This window comes from Pan paniscus, chromosome 4, assembly GCF_029289425.2.
Source record: "Pan paniscus chromosome 4, NHGRI_mPanPan1-v2.0_pri, whole genome shotgun sequence".
NCBI classification, from domain to species: Eukaryota; Metazoa; Chordata; class Mammalia; order Primates; family Hominidae; genus Pan; species Pan paniscus.
The window spans coordinates 15,462,966-15,487,296 of record NC_073253.2 but is presented as its reverse complement, the minus strand read 5'-3'; the positions used below and the strand labels follow the sequence as shown (position 1 = coordinate 15,487,296).

The 24,331-nt window shown below is 36.1% G+C and overlaps 1 long non-coding RNA gene across 1 annotated transcript in view; it reads left to right on the top strand.

Annotated features, from left to right (window-relative positions):
* LOC134730390 (uncharacterized) overlaps positions 1 to 24,331 on the top strand; it is a 76,486-nt gene that overhangs the window by 14,430 nt on the left and 37,725 nt on the right. The window contains exon 2 of the long non-coding RNA XR_010112161.1: positions 8,754 to 8,872. This is a non-coding gene — a long non-coding RNA (uncharacterized LOC134730390). The remainder of the gene's footprint in view (positions 1 to 8,753; positions 8,873 to 24,331) is intronic.

Below are 24,331 nucleotides of genomic sequence, written 5' to 3'. Positions count from 1 at the left end.
GTATATCTTCTTTTGAGAATTGTCTGTTTATGTCCTTAGCCCACTTTTTAATGGGATTGTTTGTTTTTTTCTTCCTGATTTGTTTGAGTTCTTTGCAGATTCTCAATATTAGTCCTTTGTCAGATATATAGATTGTGAATATTTTCTCCCACTGTGTGGGCTGCCTGTTTACTCTGCCAACTGTTCCTTTTCCTGTGCAGAAGCTCTTTAGTTAAATTAATGAAACAGAATAGAGAACCTAGAAATAAACCCAAAATACTTATAGCAAACTGATCTTTGACAAAACAAACAGAAAAATAAAGTGGGGAAAGGTCACCCTATTCAACAAATGGTTCTGGGATTAATTGGCAAGCCACAGGTAAGAGAATGAAACTGGATCCTCATCTCTCACCTTATACAAAAATCAATGCAAGATGGATCAAAGACTTAAATCTAGGATCTGAAACCATAAAAATTTTAGAAGATAGCATCAGAAAAACTCTTCTAGACATTAGCTTTGGCAAAGACTTCATGACCAAGAACCCAAAAGCAAATGCAACAAAAACAAATGCAAATAGGTGGGACTTAATGGTTATTTTTTTCTCATTGACTGTTACAACAATCACATGGTGTGGGTAGTAATGTTTCCTTTAATGTTTTGACAGATGATATGATTGGTGAGCTTCATAGAAGGAAGCACTTGAATCCAAGTCTTGTGATCTTTAACCTCACATCATTTCCATTATATCCTACCACATTTGAAGCATTAAGCAACATTAAGCAGTCAGACTCATAGTATACCTTAAGCATTAAGCATTGAGAGCCAAGTGCACTAGAAAGGATTCATATCAGAGGGAAAATAAAACAATGGTAGAAGATAATTTGTTTAAAGCCACTCTCCTCTATGCAAAGAGCAGTCCACAGAATAAACCCAATTGATTGACAACATGAATTCCATTGTATATAATTAAAAGCTATGTGATCATCTTCAAGTCAAGGTGGCTTGAGAACATAGAAAGTAACTACATTCAACTCTGTACTGAATACCTCTCTTCTTCCTTTGTCTCTCTGTCTCTGTACTTTAAGGTCATCTGTATGTATATAGAACAAAGGTAATGGAAAGTATCTTGCTTTTGTATCAAGAGAACATGTGACATGATCAAAATGCAGGGTGAAGGAAACACGAATTTCATTCAAAATCACACATTTTCAGTTAATTCTTACTTTCCATCACTGAATTTTGTCTTGTTTGTTTTCATAATGATTAGATGTTTTGATGTTTTCTCCTAGCACACTTCCTTGTATCTAAGTCTTTATGTTTTTTTTTTAACAAAGGCAAGACAGGTAATGACTTTGTCAATTTAAGTATGTGTTCGCTTTCTTTGTTAGAAAGGCTGAAAACTAAAATAGTAAAATTTTCACGGCTACTTATAGATAGTAATACCATGTGACACAATTCTGGATAATTATTTGTTCATGGAAGTCAGTGGGAGAATTTCCAAGAAAGCTTTTTAAGAAAGGAATAGACTCAGTTGCTGTGGCCCACTTTGCCTCTTTAGCTTTTTCTCCTTGTCTCTTCTGCTGCCTGAAAGGGAAAGGAAAGGCTTGGAGGCACAGCTGCCATCCTGCCACAGTGAGAACAAATGCTTCTTGCTCATGATGACAAAGTAGAAAAGTAGAAGGAGCCTGGGCCCCTTGTGACATATGTAAGCAACTATATTAATCCTGAACTCGCCTATTTAAGACTTATTATCACATGAAATAATAAATCTAACCTCCTATTTGTTTATCCATGAAACTAGATTTTCTGTACTCGCAAATGAAGTCATTCCTGATACAAATGCTCTTATGCAAAGAGCACTCTTTCTCTTTACAACTGAATAGGAGAGGATAAATTTCAGGACTTATCCAAGGTGTCTACTTGCTACTCCTTTGGAAAGAAAAGCAGTAGAACTAGATGAACTTGAAGAATTATTGAGACTACTTCTTCATTTTAGAATTTAGGAAATTAGAACTCAGAATCGTTTAGGAAATTTTTCAAGACCGCTCAACCACTGAAGTTTGAACAAGAGTCCTAGTATCCTAAATTGCACCTCGGTGTGCTTTTTTGTAACTCTGAAATTAAAGAGAACTTTTGACTCTGAGACCATCAAAGTCTTCATTAGAGCCTTGCTTATCATTAATATACTTCCGCAGACTCAAGGTTACAAAGTAGGTGTTAAGAAGGCTTACAAGAAAGATAATAATTATTAGGGGTGGAAAATCGAGCACATAAGGAAAATTGCTAATTAACCCAATATTTTTAAAGCCTATGGAAAAATGAGGTGAGGCTTAATTAAAAGCGGAAGATAAGCTCTATTAGAGCACAGGCCTTCTTTGCTTTGTTTCTGCCTCTATTGCTGGTACCTAGAACAACTCCATAAATGTAGAGGATATTCCATAAATGTTAACTAAATGAAACAATTAATAAAGGAATGACAAATAACCATATAGAATATAGTTTTCGTAAGACTAAGAAAAAAAATCATCTTCCTAACACATACATTATTTTAGGCTAGTTATACAGGAAGGCATTTATGACAGTGAGCAATTACATGTATTGACTATGAGAAAACCGCAAAAAAGGTCAGAGAGGAAAGGAGATTAATCACAAAGGAATTTAACAGGCAGTAGATTGCTTAACAGTAACAGTGGAAGATTGACCGTGGTGAATTAATATCTCTAAAATGCAGTGGGAAAATAGCCATTAACTTAACTATCATTCAAGAATGAAGACCAAAAAATAGATCTTTTCAAACGAGAAACAAAAACAAGAGAATATGCCATAACACACAATGCACTTTTTAAAAAGTGCACTATAAGCAAATAAAATGATTCCAGCAGGGAGGGTGGAGATCCACTAAGGAGAAGGAGCAAAGAAAATGGTAAACACATGGTTATATCTAAACAAATACTATTTCAAACAATAATAATAATACTTAGAACTCTAAAAAGATTGAAATGGTGCACTAGCTAGCAATAACACTTAAGAGGAACTGGTTAGTTTTAAGTTATTCTACGGTCCTTGCATTATGTGAAAAGATAATAAAGATAATGATTAACTTTAGACTGTGTTAAATCAATTACTAATGTGAACAATTTAAGGGTAACCACTAACATGGTAGAAATACAACGTGTAAACTCCAGGAAAATAAAGAGAAATTTTGAATTTAAAAATATTAATTGAAATGGCAGAAGGGAAAAACAAATTCCAGGTTTATGTGTTATAACAGACAGTGCATTAAAACACAGGCACGTTGGAGTCAAGGCATGGGGAACAGATATACCAGGCAAAACCAATCAAAATAAACCTAGTATGGCTATTTAGTAACAGACAAAATAGGCTTTATGCCCTAAAGCATTCTTAGTGATAAAGATTTACCATGAAGATAGATATATATATTGTGTGTACGTGTGTGTATATATATATCTGTGTGTATGTGTATGTATACATGTATACATATACACATGTATACATGCATACATATACACATGCATACATGTATACATGCATACATATACACATGCATACATGTATACATGCATACATATACACATGCATACATGTATACATGCATACATATACACATGCATACATGTATACATGCATACATATACACATGCATACATGTATACATGCATACATGTATACGTGCATACATGTATACATGCATACATGTATACGTGCATACATGTATACGTGCATACATGTATACGTGCATGCATATATGTATACATGCATACATGTATACGTGCATGCATATATGTATACATGCATACATGTATACGTGCATGCATATATGTATACATGCATACATGTATACGTGCATACATATATGTATACATGCATACATGTATACGTGCATACATATATGTATGCATGCATACATGTATACGTGCATACATATATGCATACATACATGTATACGTGCATGCATACATGCATACATACATGTATACGTGCATACATACATGCATACATATATGTATACATATATATATATATGTGTATATATATACGTATGTGTGTGTATATTTATACATATATATATACACACACATACACAGAGATGCTATTATGGTCACTTAATGGCATAAGCTCCCCATATGTACATCAAAAATTGAGACTCACAAAGAAAAAGATTCACAAACAAAAAATAACACCAACACAGTGGAAAAAGAGGTTACAAACAAAGAGTTCAAATAAAAGAGCGGCAGTGAGGCACACAGTTATTTAGCATCTACCAAATTGATAATTCCATGTAAAAGCCCAATTTCATAATCAATTTAAAAATATACATTTAGCCATAATGTTTCCCACCCTTCAGTCTTCATTTTTACTAATAAATTAAATATATGCCTTACTTTAAAATGTAATGCATGTTTACTTTTATAATTTCTGTTTTTAATATGGAAACTACAGATTTTATATTCTCTTCCTGTTTAGCAATTTTGATTTTGTTATGTTACATTCCTTTTGTTTTTGACTGTACTTTACCTACCTTGTCTTCTTGTTTTCTAATATTCTGACTTCTTGATACTTGGCATGAGTTATTTTCCTGATGCTAGGCAGTATTTTGTTAATGTTAGAGTCAGGTTACCTGCCTTAGACATCATGGGTATTTCCTGTAGATTGTACTATTTAAAAAAATATATAGTCAAGAAAAGAGAAAACATTTTGAATGTTTATTGGCCTTGAATATTTGATAAAATATATACATTCTTGGGAAAATATAACTTATCAAAGCCGAATCAACAAAAACAAAACCTTTAGTATCTTTGTAACCTTTAAATGAATCAAATCAATAGAAATATAGCTTTCAAAATACCACCAGGTCCAGAAGCAAGCAAGTTCTATCAAATATTCCAAAAGGAAATTATTTCAGTCAGTCTTATAAAAACTCTCCCAGAGAACAGAAAATTAGAGAATGCTTCTCAATTTATTTAATGAAATCTGTATTACTTTGATTCCAAAACAATATAGAAAAGTCTTATCTACAGAATTTTGTAGCTAAACTACAAAATTACAGACTAAAATTCAAAACCATTAACAAAATACTGGAAGCTGTATCCAACTATGTAATACAAATAAATCTCGTTACCTGATAGCCCAGATAATCCAGGGAGTAGGCAGTGAGGGTTTTCAACGGTGCCTGGGCTATGTGGAGTGGAGAGGCCAAGTGAGTAGAGATTAGAGATTCCAAAGTCCCTTCTATGTGTTATATCTCAGACCACCTTCATGACGGGTTTCCTCCCTCTCACTTTAAAGTCGAGAAAACCGACACTCAGCCATGGGAAATGATCTTCCCAAATTAGAGAACTAGTATGTAGTAGAGCTGGGATTCAAATTTCAGTCCTCTGATTCCATGTTTAGTTGCTTCATTTACACAGCCATATACTAGTAAAGGTTGAATAGCCAGCTCTCTAGGAAAAGTGCCCTCACTTGTAGCATTTGCTGATTTCTGTGGTATGAATGCTCTTGTGGCTGATTTCAGGTTACTATATGATGTCACTGAACACAGAGTTGAGAAGAGATGCACAGAGTTGGCTCTAGGAGCCGGGGGACACTGGCTCCAGCACAGCACTGCCTGCCAGACTTAGTCCTGGTGCCTTTACTGTCTTTATTGATTCATTCTTGCTTGTTTACTGGAGATGGCTGACTTGCTTCTTTAGCAGGTAATAACCCACAGGCATCATTTATTTAATAAATACTTATCAGTTATCTATAATATGTCAGTCATTTTTTAGAACTAAGAGCAGTAAAAACAAAACAAAAACAAAAGCAAAATCTTGTCCTTGGGGGTACATACCTTGTATTGTAGAGAGAAACAGAAACTAAAATAAAAAGTAAATTACATAATATATCAGAAGGAGATAATTGCTATGGAGAAAATCAAGTGAGAAAGTTGGATAAGAATGACTGAATACTGTGTTTTTATTTTAACGAGCAAGGAAAGTCTTACTGGGACGGTAATAAGGAATCCAGGTATGTGGGTATCTGATGAGGAGCCTTCTAGGCATAAAGTGGAGCAGATGCAAAGACCATGGGCATTATTGTCACTGACATATTGAGTGACAGCAAGGAAGATAAGCATGGCCAGTGAAGAGTGAGTTCTGCGAAGAATAAATATGAGATGAAGTCACAGAGGCAATGGACATATGTGTCACCTTGGGCTTTGACGCAATTGAAGTTCTTCAGATTTTATTTGAAGTGAGGTTTCCATGTAAATTCTTATTTATCAGTTTTTTTCTTATATACCACATGTCATTTCAATATACAGTTTATTTCTTCCTTCCTTTGGGGAAAAGTTTTCTGTAAACTTATTTCTGTTCCATTAGTATGGTTCCCTAATTAAAGGAAACCAATTATTCCAATGTTGTATCATCTCTGCCTTCCATCTTTTTCATCAACTCTGTGATTATTCCTTGTCTCCTTTTTTTTTTCTGAATTCAGAGTAATTATCTCAAGGATTTTCTCTTTGCCATTACTACATTCCTTTCCCTTTATGGTTAACTTGGTAACTCTGTAATGTTTTGCCTAGTTCTCAATTTTGTCTCTTTATTTCACTTTCCATGTTTACATTATTCTATCTTTTTTTAAAAAATTCATCTTTAAGGCCTGTTTTATTGAATGAATCTTATTTAGTTTTTCTTTGACACTTGTGGGAAATCTGCTTCTTTATCTTGGTCTGTGTTTTCTTCCAAACTGAGTCCATTTTGTTATGCCTGCTGCATCTTTTTTTCCTTCCCTTCATCCTTCCTTCCTTTCTCCCCTTTTTCCCATTTAAAACATTTTGCTTTAATACATTTGCATATTTGTCATGACTTTTTTTCACCTTGCTTATGCAACATATGCAGAACTTATGAGCTCTAATATGGTATAAGTGAATTATCTTCCATTTCCTTCTCATCTTATATGGGATTGATTTGTCTTTTCCCACTCAAGCTATACTTTGAGGTCTAGGAACCGCTGTCTATTTACTTTGTTGAAGTTTCAGTGTACAAACTGGTGAGTGTAAGGGCCTAGTTTGTTGACTCATTAAAAGGGACATGAACTCTGCTTTCCCTTCCAAAATTCCATTAAAAATCCTGCACAGTGGCTCATTCCACCCACCATGGATGTAGACTCCTTCCATTCTCCCTGTTCAGCAAGGGACCAGAAAACTGCAAACCCTCACTGTCCTCTCTGCCTTTGCTCTGGTCTTATAGTGACATGTAGGTGTTTCATACTTAAATATTTTTCTGATTTCCCAATATTTCCTACTCATTTCATTGACTCACATCTCTCCACATTAAAGAATAGTGATACATATTCATAAGATTTTAATTATCATTCTTTCATTGGTATTGCTTCTGGCTGTTGGTCTGACTGTGGCTTAAACCTACGTAGAAACATTTCGAGTTTTTTCCTTGGCTTCACCTTTAGAAATATTTGTCATAAAATTTGGTATTTTTCCTGGTTTGATTGCTACTAGTAAATTTTTGGCTGCTTTTTTTTGGTTAACTTTTTACATTTTATTTTGTTTAATATTGGAAAAATGTGTGTGACCCTGAATTACTTGCTGCCTTTACCCAGATATTTATTAATTATTTTTTACTAAAAGTATTTAGACAAGAAATTATAATATTATTCTATATAATAACTGCTGTATGTATCACCAGATAACCAGTGATTATTAGAGATGGTGGCTTCACAATTACTTTTATTACCAGTATAGAAGAATTTGAGAGATAAGTAATAAAGCATTACCCCCAAATACCTTGCATTCATAAGATGAATACCTTCTGGGACTCTGACGTACAGTATGGTGACTATACTTAATAATGATAGTGTATATTTGACATTTGTAAGAGACTAGATCTTCTGTTCTCACTACAAAATAAAAAAGGTTATTATGTGACATGATTGATGTGTTCATTAACTTGACTGTGGTAAATATTTCACAATGTGTATGTATATAAAATCATCATGTTGTACACCCTAAATATATACATTTTTGTCAATTATACCTCAATAAAGCTGCTAAAAAAGAAAAAGAATAGTGTTTGCCCACAGGTATTTCTCTTTTCTTCTTCTTTGAGAAGAATCTGCTGTGCTCAGGACTGGGAATGTGGATATACTGGGCCCCTATAATTGACAAAATAGATAACTGCTAAGCAACAGCTCCCCTTTCTCCTCCCCCTCAATCGCAGTGTTTCAAAACAGTCCAAAGGATATTTCTCATTACAATGACCCTCCTCATTTCCAAGTAGTGTAATAATACAGCAGATATTGCCTATCTATCTAAGCTAGCTGATGGCCTCTAAGGCTCATGGTCTAGTGTATTGGTCTGCTCAGCTTCTCAACAATTTCTCTTAACAGCTTATGAGCAAGGACAAAGAAAATAAGAGTGTGTAACTAGGCTGCACAAGGGAAAAGGAACTGTTTATTGAATTCAACTTATTAAAAAAAATTTCTCAATATCACTACAAAACTTTGAGGGCTTTTCCATGGGGTGTAGAGTGCATCTCCATTTGTCAGCCTTCCTGGTTTTAATAGGTGGTCTCTAGGTGTCTAGTTCTGAGCACATTCATCTTGAATATGAGTCAGTTAAACTTACATTTTTTAGTGATTGGTGAATATCTATTTAGTACTCTTGGCATTATTAGGCATCTTTCTGAAATGAGAGTTGCAAAATGGGCAATTTCATAATCAGAAACATACAGCAGTAACTCCAGTTCTCATATCATTTCAGGTCATATGTTAAATGACAGGGCTGAGACCTCTCCACAGCACATCTGATACTGGGATCGATGAAGATCAGATGTGCAAATCACACTGGGCTCCGGAAAGCCCTAGACTATGTCATTCAAGGTGGGAGGATTTGCTTCTCTGGTAAGCTGTGGAAAGATCCTCTGTGGATTAAGACCTTTCATTTCTCTTGAAGGATGAATGGATATTATAAGTCCCAAGGATTCAATAAAACCTTTATAGCCTTAGTATAGCAGAGTGTCCGTCAGCCAATTCTGTGATTTTACTGTGTTTGTCTTTTGCAAAAATCCATGTGAAACCTCAAATGTTCCTTTTACAAGTTCTTTTGTTACACACACATGTTTTTGGTTAAATTAGTGGTGGTTCAATCTGGAAAAGATATCTGTAATTAGAGTCTTATTTTTGAAGTTTAAAAAGGGTGGGGGGAAGCACATATTCTATCAACTTTTCCTCACAGAAAAACTTACTCTATCTTCAAAAGCTGTAACCCAACACAGCAGTTTCTAGGATCCTCAAGAAGGAAAATTTTCACTTACTGCCATATTGTCAGAAAAAGAGGAGGCTTCTAAAAGTTTTAAAGAGTTTTTTTCTCTCCTCAAAACTCAAGTATGTACTTGTTAAATAATAATTCACGTAATTTGTAGAGTGTGTTAGCTTTCAAGACCCACTTATGAAACCAGTAGTTCCACTTACGTAGGATAGGTATTATTATCATCATCATCATCATCATTTTTTTAAATAAAGAGAAGAGTAGAAAACGCATGTGCCCTGCCTTCTGTTGAACTAAAAGAGATAAGGTGAAAACTTAACCTCGTGATGTAGAAAACTAATTCCTATTTCTCTCTCTTATGGATCCAAGCATCAAAAGATATCGTATGACAATGTCTCAACAGGCAGATGGCAGAAATATCACAACTCTAGCATTCCCTGAAATATTAGTGGACTACAGAATCATGCAGTCCAGGTAAAGAATCAGGCTACATTACAGGCTGTGCCACATTCTTAGCAACAGAGAAGGAAGATACTAGAGAAGGGGAACACAGGGGTGAGTTCTTTTTCTACTTTAAACAAGTCTTGACACAGCTTTTTCTCCAATTCCCAACATGATCATCCTGCCACAACTTCCCTAATACCATAGCTTGCCTAAGTTCAATCAAGCAGAAAATAGGTATCTTACGTCTTAAGCAAAGGTAAAGAGTATTATTGTCTATGTTCTCTATGTCTCTGTTTTCTATGTCTTTATCTGGAGCATGCTCTTTCATGTCCTTTACATTTAATTCTTCAATTGCAAAATAATACATAATAAAAAACTAAATATACCCATAAGATTTTATTCTATGATCATATTTATAAAACTCAAACATATTTGAAAACATTGAAACTACTTTTTAAAAATATATGCAAGGTTGGCATCTGTTTATCATTTTTATAAAATATTAAACCAAATTTTTAAAGCAAGAGAAATATTCCTCTATTGAACTTATAAGTTGAGATGAGCTATGAGGTTAATAACATTTACACCATGATGAAAATAAAGCTCTATAAAAACTCTCAAATAAATTTCTAATTTCAGAAGTCCCTCAAATAACAGAATTGCATTTCTCAAAAGCTGAATCCTATTTAAGTGATATTTATTATAAAATACTGGTTATTATTATTAGTACAAGACTATATTGGCCCATAAACGTATTTTTGTGGATATATTTTTTTTGTGTTTAAAGCAGGATTTCTCAACCTCATCACCATCAACATTTGGGTCAGATAATTTTTTGTTTCAGGGAACTATCCTGTGCCTTGTAGAATGTTGAGCAGCATCCCTGAACTCTGCTCTCTAAATACCATGGGACCCTAAACATACACAATTGTGAAAATGAAAAACGTCTCCAGATATTACCAAATGTCCCCTTAGGGGTAAAATCATCTCTCATTGAGGAATAACTGGCTTACAGTATACAAGAATGCAGTAGTTTTAATATTCACTAAGCCTAATAATCTAACATGGAGCTACATACTCAGTTCACCAAATATTAAGTAAACCTCTGGCATATTCAAGGCACTGTGGGGGATTGCAATGATGAGTATAGCAATGTCTCCTGCTCAGAAGTATATAATCCCATAGGCAGGAAGAGTCAAGTACAATAGCCCCCCTTAGCTGTGGTTTCACTTTCTGCAGTTTGTTACTCATGGTCAACTCTGGTCCAAAAATGTTAAATGTAAAATTCCAGAAATAAACATTTCATAAATTTTAAATTGCCATTGTTCTGAGTAACATGATGAAATTTCATGTTGTTCTGCTTCATCCCACTTGGGATGTGAATCATCCCTTTGTCCAGTATTTTCATACGGTATATACTACCTGCTCATTAGTCACCTAGGAACCCTCTCAATTATCAGATAAAAAAAAAAACAGTATATATAGGGTTTGATGATATCTGCAGTTTCAGGCATCCACTGGAGGTATTGGAATGTATCACCCATAGATAAGGAGAAACTACTGTATACAAACAACAAGAACAAAAACAAAGTATGATAAATGATATAAACATATGCAACTTCATGAAATTAAGTAGCTGTTCATACCTAGAAAGAGAATTGTTCACATAAAAATTGTTTACTAATAGTAGGAAGGAAATAGTTATAATAAGCGGTAAACAAGAAAGAGTTTTTAAAGAGTTACTTCCCAGATACAATGGGAATACAGGCATTGGATAAATGCCCTCAGTCCAAATGGGAGAAATTGGCCAAAACGAAGGGGCTACAGGCCCCATGCAAGTCTCAAACCCAGCACACCAATCATTAAATCCTAAAACAACAATAATCTCCTTTGACTCTATGTGTCATACCCAGGGAATGCTGATGCAAGAAGTGGGCTCCTAAGACTTTAGGCAGCTCTGCCCCTGTGGCTCTGAGGGGCACAGCCCCCATGGCTGCTTTCATGGGCTGGCATTGAGTGCCTGCAGCTTTTCCAGGTGCATGGTGCAAGCTGTTCATAGATCTACCCTTCTGGGGTCTGGAGGATGATGGCCCTCTTCTCACAGATCCACTAGGCAGCCCCCCAGTGGAGACTCTGTGTGGGGGCTTCAACCCCACATTTCCCCTCCACACTGCCCTAGTAGAGGTTCCATCCTTGCCCCATAAGGGCTCCATCCTTGCCCCAGACTTCTGCCTAGACATCCAAGTGTTTCCATACATCCTCTGAAATCTAGATGAAGGTTTCCAAACCTCAACTCTTGCCTTCTGCACACCTGCAGGCCCAACACCACATGGAAGCTGCCAATGCTTGGGGCTTGGACCTTCTGAAGCAATGGTCCAAGCTGTACCTTGGTCCTTTTTAGCCACTGCTGGAGCTGGAGTGGCTGGGACTCAGAGTGCCATATTCTGAGGCTGCACAGAGCAGGTGGGACCTGGGCCTGGCCCAGGAAACCATTTTTTCCTCTGAGCCCTCTGGGCCTGTGATGAGAGGGGTTGCTGTGAAGGTCTCTGAAATGCCCTAGAGAAAATTTCCCCCATTGTCTTGGCTACTAACGTCTGGTACTACTTTACTTAGGCAATTTCTTGCAGGAGGCTTGAATTTCTCCCCAGAAAAGGGGTTTTTCTTTTCTACCACATGGCTGGGCTGCAACTTTTCCAAACTTTTGTGCTCTTCTTCCCTTTTAAATATAAGTTCCAGTTTCAGACAATCCCCTTGTGCACACATGAGTGTACACTTTTAAAAACAGTGGGCGAAGGACATGAACAGACACTTCTCAAAAGAAGACATTTATGCAGCCAAAAAACACATGAAAAAATGCTCATCATCACTGGCCATCAGAGAAATGCAAATCAAAACCACTATGAGATACCATCTCACACCAGTTAGAATGGCAATCATTAAAAAGTCAGGAAACAACAGGTGCTGGAGAGGATGTGGAGAAATAGGAACACTTTTACACTGTTGGTGGGACTGTCAACTAGTTCAACCATTGTGGAAGTCAGTGTGGCGATTCCTCAGGGATCTAGAACTAGAAATACCATTTGACCCAGCCATCCCATTACTGGGTATATACCCAAAGGACTATAAATCATGCTGCTATAAAGACACATGCACATGTATGTTTATTGCGGCATTATTCACAATAGCAAAGACTTGGAACCAACCCAAATGTCCAACAATGATAGACTGGATTAAGAAAATGTGGCACATATACACCATGGAATACTATGCAGCCATAAAAAATGATGAGTTCATGTCCTTCGTAGGGACATGGATGACATTGGAAATCATCATTCTCAGTAAACTATCGCAAGAACAAAAAACCAAACACCGCATATTCTCACTCATAGGTGGGAATTGAACAATGAGATCACATGGACACAGGAAGGGGAATATCACACTCTGGGGACTGCGTGGGGTGGGGGGAGGGGGGGATAGCTTTGGGAGATATACCTAATGCTAGATGACGAGTTAGTGGGTACAGCACACCAGCATGGCACATGTATACATATGTAACTAACCTGCACAATGTGCACATGTACCCTAAAACTTAAAGTATAATTAAAAAAATAAAAAATAAAAGAAATAAAAACAGCCAGGTCACATCTTGAATGGTTTGTTGGTTAGAAATTTCTTCGGCCAGATACCCTAAATCATCTTTCTCAAGTTCAAAGATCTCTAGGGCAGGGACAAAATGCTGCCAATCTCTTTGCTAAAGCATAGCAACAGTGATCTTTAGTATCCAATAAGTTTCTCATCTTCATCTGAGACCACCTCACCTTGGACTTCATCATCCATATCACTATCAGCATTTTGGGCAAAACCATTTAACAAGTTTCTAGGAAGTTCCAAAGTTTCCCACACCTTCCTGTCTTCTTCTGAGCCCTCCAAACTGTTCCAACCTCTGCCCCTTACTCAGTTCCAAAGGCACTTCCACATTTTCAGTTATCTTTATAGCAGTACCCCACTCTTGGTACCAATTCTCTGCATTAGTCCATTCTCACACTGCTATAAAACACTACCTGAGACTGGGTAATTTAAGAAAAGAGATTTAATTGACTCACAGTTCTGCATGCTTAACAGGAAGCATGACTGGAAGGCTTCACAAAACTGACAATTATGGCAGAAGGTGAAGGGGAAGCAAAGACCTTCTTCACGTGGCAGCAGGAGAGAGAGCAGGGGGAAGCACTACATACTTTTAAATGATCAGATTTTGTAAGAACTCACTCACTATTGTGAGTACAGCAAGGAGGAAATCCACCCTCATAACCCAATCGCCTCCAACCAGGTCCTTATTCCAATTTGACCTGAAATTTGGGTTGGGACACAAATCCAAACTATATTACCAGCATAACAGATAAAATCCAGGTTGGTGGACAAAGCTTTAGGTCTGCTGACCAAGTGGACACGTTTTCCTCCACATATTTCATCCTCTACAGAGGGGAAGCAGAAGAAAACTCTTCCTCTCTGTGAAGACAGCTCTCAAAACAAAGAATGGTGAAGCTAAGCTTAGAATGCACACCAGCTATTATTCTGACATTCATCCATCAGGTAATTTATTCCATATCCTCAGTTAGAGAGAGTAAAGACATTGAAAGAAACCAAGAAAATCTCTCTTCATAGAAATCAGGAGTGAGGGAAAGACATACATCTCTAACCATCATAAAGTTAACTTGTTCTGTTTTCTTATTCTTAAATGGATGTGAAGCATCAGATTTATTCCAGATCAACTTTTGTGGACAGTGAACAAAAATGTATTTTTACAAAATACTATGATCTACAGAGTCATTTCATATACTTTTTTTTATTTAACTCTCACAAATTCATCAGGTGGTTTATTATTATATCTATTTACATGTCCTATCCATGGTCACATAACAAACAGGTAAGCCAGGAATCTATGCCAAATCAATGGATTTTAAATCCAGGGACCCTATAAATATATACAACTATAATTTTTCTATATATGGTAACAAATCTAGGGCTCCTTGAGCTGCAGAGGGAATGTACTGAGCACCTTCTATACTCTTGTAACAGAGGTATGGACCAACCCCTTTGGAATGAATGAAGATTGAGGGAGGGCATCAACAGGATATACATTCCATCTGCATTTTTTGAATAAGTAGTATTTAATGAGGTCTTTCAAAGTAGATCTGACAAGAAATCACAAAAGATGCTTGACTGGTGCTGAGTAAGATCCTGTAGAAGATGAAGCTGGCCAACTAGACTAGAGCCAGATCTTGAAAGTTCTTATACGACAAGCTAAAAGTTTCCACTTTATTTTAAGATTTGGAGTACCTGAAAGCCACTCTAGAGGAGGGTTGGAATAAAAAGAGACTAGGAATAGAGGGCTTAGGCAAGAGACTATTTGAACATGCCGGTGACAGCTGGTGAGTGGTAACAGGTGGTGAGTGGATAAGAGGAAAGAGACTGGACAGCTATTTCTGAAGAAGATCTGACAGTGGATTTGGGGGTGACTGGGTATGGAGAATGAGTGTTGAGGCAACACAATTACATTATGTGGGGCAATTTACGCAGCAGGAGACACAGGTTTGGGCAGGAAAGGTGAAAGGAGTAAAATATTAGTTAGAATCTGTTAATATAAAGTCCCTAAAAGACAGGCAAGTTGAGATTTGCATGGAGAAAATGGAAACACAGGTCTTGAGCTCAGAGGAGGGCCCAGGTCTGGAAAGAGTGACTGGGGAATAATAACATCTCAACAGTTATTGAGCCAAGAAGGTGACTGAGAAGGAGCAGGTGGAAAACCATAAAATTACACTGTAAGAAAGTCAGTGAGGGTGAGAATGAGTGGGAGAAGGCTACCAGAAATAGTTAGGGACAAGAGTGTGGAAAATTGCAGAAATGCTAGGTAAGGTGAGCTCTGGGAATAAGCTGTCAGATGATTGCTTTTCATTCTCTCTCTTCCAAGCTTTGCCAAAGAGATCTAAGATTCTCAATAAACTTATGTCGTTTCTCTGCAATACCATGGCTGGTTTTCTAAGTCAAAGTCCAAGGCCTGACATTTTCTTCATTCTGCAGAAGCTTCTTTCTTCTTTCTTTAAAAATTAAAGAGCCATTTTCTCCTTAAATTGACATCAGTGGATAGGCAATTGTTCAAAATTCCAAACTATTTAAAACTAGTTACTTCCTAAGATGAATTCACCCATCTTAAAGGGAAAAAACACAATTCTTTAAAAAAACTCTTTACTACTATTTTTCTAGAAATGAATGTGTGGGTGAAAGTGAAAGCAAAAGTCAGACTATAATGGATTGAGAGTGAATAGAGGATGATGTAGTAGAGAGTTCTGAGGAATTTTTTGAGTGAAAGGAAGAAGCAATGATATAAGCCAGTAGCTGTAGAGCATGGCAGACGACACTGAGGTTCATGCTCCTTTAGACAAGGAGAAAAAGTGGCTGAATGATATAAATGGTCATGACAAAAAAGAGCTTTCTCAGAAACAAAAGTCCAGAGTTCAGAATGTCCCTCCATAAGACGGTGTTCACAACTCTGGCCCCGTTCCTATTTAACTTGACTGTATTTGCTATTCTACTTAGACACTTTTCTTTAATCTTGTAATTCATCCATTAACAAAAAGACCAATCACCTATTCTCAATCACTTAGCATTAATAAAAGAAAATGCTGTGTTTAAGGCATTTTCTTTGGTGTAAAGAACTATATTTAAACCTTTCAGATTGAGTTCTATGCAGTAGAAATATAATAAAGTCCCTAAGGTAACTCATTACACTAAAAAGCGTTGTTGCTTTTCCTAGAATGAGTCAATTAAGTGGTTTCTTTAAAAGATGAATTTTAACAACCTTCTCCAAAGAGCTGGAGATGATCATTTGCCAAGTTACAAACATAACGGTGTTGAAGAATTAAGTCACTGTGGCTTATACAATTTTTTAAAAATGCCTTTCTGGGGAAATTTGGGCCTAAAATTGGAGGAAATATATAGATCAGACAAACCCACTGAGAATGGAAGAGCCTGATTTCCTCTGCTTACTTATTCATAGATTCCCTAGCTTGCTTACTTTTTTGTTTTTGGTTTAAATTTGGGATCTAGCTACCTAAAAGTTTCCACAAAACACATTACTGATGTTTCTGTGTGTGAGAAAGATATATTTTTCCCTTCTGTTGTACCATCAACTTGGCTCCACGTCTTGAAATTCAAAACCTCATCTACTCATTGTTGCTATGTTTTTCTAGTCCTATAATATAGCAGATTAAAGACTAAACCTGTGGGAAATGTGAAAATTAATCTTACTTGAAAAACAGTGAATTAAAAAGTACTCTGCTGAGCATTTCTAAAGCACAAAAACCTGTCTAGAATAATGAAAGAAAAGCAGAAAGAATTGAACTCTTGAGAGATGTGGGTAATGTAATGAAAATAGCTGAAAATAGATGGAGGATGGAAACAGAAGAATGATACAGAGCTTAACCTTCTGTCAAAACATTCTGAATTCAATATGTCCCAACAACAAGCATACGAGACAGCAGTTTATGGCCTGTTGCCTTTTAACGTTTTATTGTGTTGAATTAATTCAACAAGCATCAGTTGAATACCCACCAAACATACTCCAGTTGCACTGGGGAATTCAAAATAAAAATATTTTTGGCCTTCGAAAATCTCCAAGCTAGTACATGCTTTAGGATTAATTTGTATTTTCATTTCCCTCTTGATTTGCTGTGCTAATTTTTCTGGTATTAAATGTGTATGTCAAACCCTTTTATTATTATTCATATATATATTATGATAAATCATTTATTGGCAAACAGACTGCACATTGGGTTCCTCAAAAGCCCAATGGTCTAGGATGGTCTTCTTTGTTCTATCCAAGGGAACAGTGTGATAGGCATGCTTGAGGAATACATGAAAAAGAAAGAATGAACGAATGAACAACTGAAGATAACTCAATTCAAAATTAATGTTAGAAATTCTAAGACAAGCTAAACACTTAAACATTGCTTATTGCCAGTGAAAAAAAAACTTCAATCAACTTGGTACATAAAATCCTACTTCTAACAAACTTTCCTGAGGCCAAAAAATATGTATTTAACAAACAGCTTTGCATTCTTCTTCCCATATTACATTATGTAACCAGAGGTTTCCAATATCCCCTTCAAACACACTCTCTTGTGCAAATGAATTTCCAGAGTTGCAAAGTCAGCAGAGCCATGAATGTGTTCAAAAGATAGCTAACTGAAGCTGTGGTTTCTAGAAATCACTGCAGTGGTATATGACATTATTTTGAAAATTATTCTGAAAATAATGTATTACCAACTTACACAAATGAAACCAAAGAGAAACCATCTTCTCTCTGCCTCCAAGAAGCCATTCATCTTCACGTGAGGTGACCATCTTATCTTCCATTCTCCAGTTTTCATAACTCTTCCTGGGCACTGGAAGTAATTAAGAAATCTCCCCTTTCCTCTTGAGCAGGAATTCTGTCCCCATTTGGCCCTTATTAACTGCCCTAGGTTGCAACAGTGAGAAAACTCACTCCAAGTCAACCATGTATAAACAAGAGCTGAAGATATTACTTAACTATAAAAAAAGATTTCCTGTCATGATTTTATGTGAGTTCATCTAGCTCTATTTATTACATTTCAGTAATATATTCTTAAGACAGGTTTGAACCTTACAAATGGATAGATAGATGTACAAATAGACATATAGGTATTCTAAAATCTTTTCAAAGGCTTGATTGAGTAGTTTAATTTAAACAAATTTAATTATTCAAATACATCTAATGTTACTAACTCTACCATTCTATTATATTGAGCTGTGGGGCTTTGCTTACTATGGTCTGAATTTTCTGCAGAAGACAGACTCCTGGATAGAAGTATTGAAAGCTTGTTTCTGATATTTATTGACTTTTAGACTTCACTTCTGACTTCACTTCTAGACTTCACATTCCAATCTCATACCTCAAGCAAAACTCTTAGGTCAGCCTCCTGCTCCTTCACCCTTCCCACCAGCAAGCACATTATCTCACGAGAACAAGAAAACCACAGGTATCAAAATAGTACTATGGCTGAGAACATAGCTGGGTCAGCAGGAGCTGGGAGCAGCCTCTCCCTGTGCTGAGCAGTGAGGAAAGAGATCAAAGCCCATGCAATATCCAAGTAAAAGTTCCCACTAGGGGGTTTCCTGCACATAACCTTCTTGGTTTAAAATAACTCACCTGGGACCTGTAAAACAGCACTGCCTTTCCTACATTGCTTCCCTGAATACGAGGAGCAAAACACCAAGCTTCAAAGAAAGAAATAAGAAAAATTCTCAGGGTGCTTGGATCTGAGTATTAGTAGAAAACTACAAAGATTTATTAATTAAAGATATATTTTCTTTAACAGAAACTACAATCAACAGAGCTTGGGAATCTTGTTACAAAAACTTTTTGGGGAAGCAAATGTGTGTTTGGATTACAAGTCTTCCTCATTCCCAACCCCAGGAATCTGCCTGGAGAGGGGAGGTGGGAGAGATTGAGTCTACCTACCAATACTCAAACATGTTTGCTCTTGCTACTATCGAAAATTCACTTCTGAGTCTTCTGATGTCCCTGGGTTTCAAGACACTAGTAGACTTTCAAAGCAGTTTCATTTTTACAAATGTTACCTTTTTCAAACCTAAGAGTTTAGGATATAAGGTTTAAAGAAAGAAGTGTTATAATTGTGCATGAGACACTCCCTACTAAAGGTCACTGACTTCCCTTTACAAAATGGAATAGAGAGACTTACTGACTTTAGCAAGGAAATCGATGTTTATTTTTCCACTCTGATGTGTTCCATGTATGTTTAGCTATTGCAGTGATGACTGTGTTCACCAGTGAAAACGGCTTGCTCTTCGTAATATCAAAATAATTTTTCAAGAGGTGGGTGGGGTTAATACAGCTCGTCCTGAAACTGACACTCCCGACGCTTTCTATCTGCCAACATCGGCATGTGTTCAGGGCTCCTTTCAAACAAAGAGATTTCTGATTATAATCCTGAATTGTTATTGCCATGACTGACGCAAAAGGACATTTATTTTTATCCATGTGGTAGTTTTTTAAAAAAAGATTTCCAATGAAAATTCTGTTTGTGATTCAGAATGTACCTCACTGTGACAAATATATAGCACTTTGAAATTTCAATTTTACAAGCTCATTAAAAAATAAAGAAATTATTTGGTATATTTCCTTCATTCTTTATTCTATCTACTTCTTTCTTATCTGAGAAAATAAGCATTCATGAGAAGAAAAATATCATATTTAATTAAAAGGGTGTCAAAGCAAGATCATACCCATTTATATTTATACATAGTACCTCCTTGGTTGTTTAATGAGTATATTTATCAATGTTTCACTTAGTAGGCAGTTCTCATGCCAATTTGTGTGATTCTTTACTTTATTTAATTACATAAGGGTCAGTATAAGAACATAATTAGAATTTAAGTAATCCATTATCTTAAGTGAAACAACTGAGATACGGAAAGATAAATACTACATGTTCTCATAAGTGGGAGCAAAATAATGTGTAGACATGGACATAGAGTGTGGAATGAGAAAGAAACAGTGGAGACTCAGAGGAGATATGTGTGGGAGGGAGGGTGGGAGGAGTGGATGATGAGAAATTACTTAATGGGTACAAGGTATGTTCTGCCTGTGATGGATAACCTAAAAGCCCTGACTTCACCACTACACAATGTATGCATGTTTGTACCCCACAACTTTATACAAATGTTTTATAAGAATTTAAATAATCTTATCATTATTTGTTTAGACTGTTTCAACTGTAATAAGCCTTCCTCTTCTTCCTTAAGCATGAGCAGTCATTATTTGATGGTCCTACTACATGGGTGGCAACTATAAAATAGTGGGAAAGATTTCCTTAAATCTACAAGAAAATAGTTCCTTGACTTCATCAAAATGACACATGCTTATTAAGTACCCTAGAAAAATAGAAGATGGATTGATAAATATAGAAACAATTTTTAAAATTTACTTCTCAATTTTTAAATGGGCCACTCTATGGGTGTCAGTTTTAGCAAAATCCACAAATGCAAGTGGGAGAGACCAACTGTCCAAAAACAGGAGAAATGTAAGGCATATAACAATTATAATCAGTGGTTATCATTTCTAATAAACCTGTGTCCTCAGTCATTTTATGAGCTCTAGCGATAGAAGCTATTCTGTAATAAGGGAATTTCAAGGTCAAGAGCTTAATTGCTTCAATGTTCCATTATTTAACAACACACAATGTTTTCTTCCCTTTCTGACATTCTTCAGCAGACTTATGACATTCTCAGTTCCCTGTCACAAAAGCAAATTTAATTAGTGTTTATCCTCTCTCTTGAGTTTACTCTCCAGCATAAGAGGTGAGTAAAAGATTCTGGAACCTAACAACTTCTAGTGAGTTGGCATGAAAGGAAATTGGTCATTAAAAGCCAATATCTTGGAGCAGAGGTCTCTGCTGAAACAGCTTCCCTTTTTGGGTCACCTCAATTAAAAGTTAATTCCTCTGCAATACACCTAGTAAGCAGTAATCCACTCTGGTTTATAAATTGATGTAAATCTGAACTGATGGTCCTACTTCCTGTGTTTAGAGAAAGGTCAGGGGGACAATTACAATGTCAGCCAACTTTGTCTAATCTTCCGATTTTTAACAGGAAGTCTGCAGGAAATGTTAATTGGGAAAATATAATGCCTGACAAAGAAAGTCTTCTTCAGACTATTTGCCCTTGCCCTTCCAGTTCTCAGAGGCTCCTATGGAAATACATAGTAACAATTAAAAATAGGAATTTCAGTGTCCCACTGATATGCTGAGCATCCATTTTAGTTCTTAGACCAGCTGAGAGTTCATTTTGACAAGAACATCATTTCTCAGATACCACATGTTTTGGTCCAAGTTTCCATTGTATTAAAAAAAAAAAAAAGTGGGAGGGTGATATCAGCAAGATGGCAAACGAGGAAGTTCCCGGCCATTGTTCCTTCATGAAAACATTAAGCAAATAACTAGAAGTTGATTAAAATAATTTTATAGGAGCTCTGGAAATTTAATCAAAGATCTACGGCAACCAAGCAAATGCTCAATCAAGAAAAAACCACTCCAAAATGGTAAGACATTTGGTGGTATTTTACTTGTCCTTGTTCCACCTCTTAGCTGGCATGGCACAGCACAGTTTGGGTGAAGTGGTGGCTTGATCCCCAGTTACCTTCCACCAGTAAGAGCAGAATGGAGCAAATTTGCAATGTTCTAACCTGTCTATAAGCTACCTGGGAGATTTGTGTCTATGTCACCTCACTTGGAGTTCAGAAACCCAAAAGTGGCTGGGATGTCAAGCCACGGAAAGTCATGTTAAGCAGAAGGCATAGCTTATTAAAACTGCAAACAAAGAAAAAAAAATAACTACAGACCCTTAGATGCCTGAAGTAAGAGATTACTGACTGAAAGATTAAACAGGACAGCTAAGGCTGAGGTGACAGCACGAGTGAGACTCTTGGGGAAATTAAGGCATTTAAAAGCAGCCATGCATAGAGAGGAATTGGAAAAAGCACCAACACAAGCTCAGGGACATAAGTCTAAAAAGGCCTAAGAAGACCTTAAGTTTTTTTGTTGGAATGACTTGTGAAGGGTTTCCCCTGCCCAGAGCTAGCCTGCAAAGATTGGAATAGGTGGCCATTTTTAACAAATGCCTACTTTTCAACAAAAGCTCAAAGGCATGCAGAAAAACAAAAAAGACCCGTTTTGTGAAACAAAGTAAATCCACAGAAGCCATCCCTGAAGAAACATAGGCATTGGACTTACTTGACAAACACATTTAAATACTTATCTTAAATATGCTCAAAGAGCTAAAGGAAAACATAGACAAAGAATTAAAGGAAACTATGAAATGATTTATTTAAAAAAAGAGTATATTAACAAAGAAAAATTATAAAGAACCAAATAGAAATTCTACAGCTGAAAAACATAATAACTGATTTTTAAAAGTCACTAGAGGTGTTCAACATAAGACTCTAACAGGCAGAAGAAAAAATCAATGCTCTTGAAGAGGGTTTATTTGAAATTATTTAGTCTGAGAAATAAAAGGAAAACAAATTTTAAAAAGTGATGGGAGCCTAAAGGACTTATGGGACACCGTCAAGTGGACATAGTACATCTTATAGGGGTCAAAAGAGAGAGAGAAAAAGAGAAATGGATAATGTATTTGAAGCAATAATGATGAAAAACTTACAAATATGAAGAAATACAAGGATATTCAAATACACGAAGCTCAGCAAACCCCAAAGAAGACAAACCCTATCCAAAGGCACATTATAATCAAACTACTGAATGCCAAAGAAAAGATAGAATTGTGAAAGCAGGAAGAGAAAAGTAACAAAACAAAGGATCTTCAATGACCTCAGCAGTTGATATTTCAGCAGAAATCTTGCAGACAAGAAGGCAGTAAAATGATATAAAATACTGAAAGAAAAAAAACTGTCAAGTGAGAATTCTATATCTGGCAAAACTGTTGTTCAAAAATGTGAGCCAAAGATATCCCAGATAAACAAACATTGAGGGAGTTCATTACAATTAGAACTGCCTTACAAGAAATACCAAAGGGAGTCCTTCAAGTTGAAATTAGGGGACATTAGAGAGCAATTCAAAGCCATATGAACCTATAAAGTTCTTGTAAAGATTAATACATGGACAAATGTTAAACCATTATTAATGTAATCTTGGTTCATAACTCTACTTTTTATGCTTCTGCAAGATTCAAAAAGCAAAGGCATAAAAATCTTTATAAATCTATGTTAATAAGTACAGTATATATACAAAGATGTAATCAGTGACAAATAACATAAAGGGAAGCATAAAGCTATGAAGGAGTAGTTTTTGTATGTGATTGAAGTTAAGTTGGTATTAGTTTAAAATAGATTTGTATAACCTTCTGATGTTACTTGTAATACCCATGGTTACCACAAAGAAAATATCTATAAAATATATGCAAAAGAAAATGAGAAGGAAATCAAAAGTGTCATTATAAAAATCAACTAAACACAAAGGAAGGAAGTACAAGAAGAAATGAAGGACAAAAAAGCTAGAAGACATGCAGGAAACAAATAATAAAATGGCTATAGTCAGTTCTTCCTTATAATAATTACTTTAAATGTAAATAAATTAAGCTCCCCAATCAAGAGACATAGATTGACAGAATGGATTTTTTTAAAATTCAACTATATTCTGTCTGGAAGACACTCGAGATAAAGACAAGCATATGTTGAAAGTGAAAGGACATAAAAAGATATTTTGTGCAAATACAAACCAAAGACAACAGGAGTGGCTATACTAATACCAGATGAAATAGACTTTAAGTAAAAAATTGTAATCAGTCAGACATGGTGGCTCGTGCCTGTAATCGCAACACTTTGGGAGGCTGAGGTGGGCAGATCACTTGAGCCCAGGAGTTCAAGAGCAGCCTGGGCAACATGGTAAAACCCCATCTTTACAAAAAATACAAAAATTAGCAGGGCATGGTGGCATGTACCTGTAGTCCCAGCTACTCAGGCTGCTAAGGTGGGAGAATCCCCTGAGCCTGGGAGGTCAAGGTTGCAGTGAGCTGTG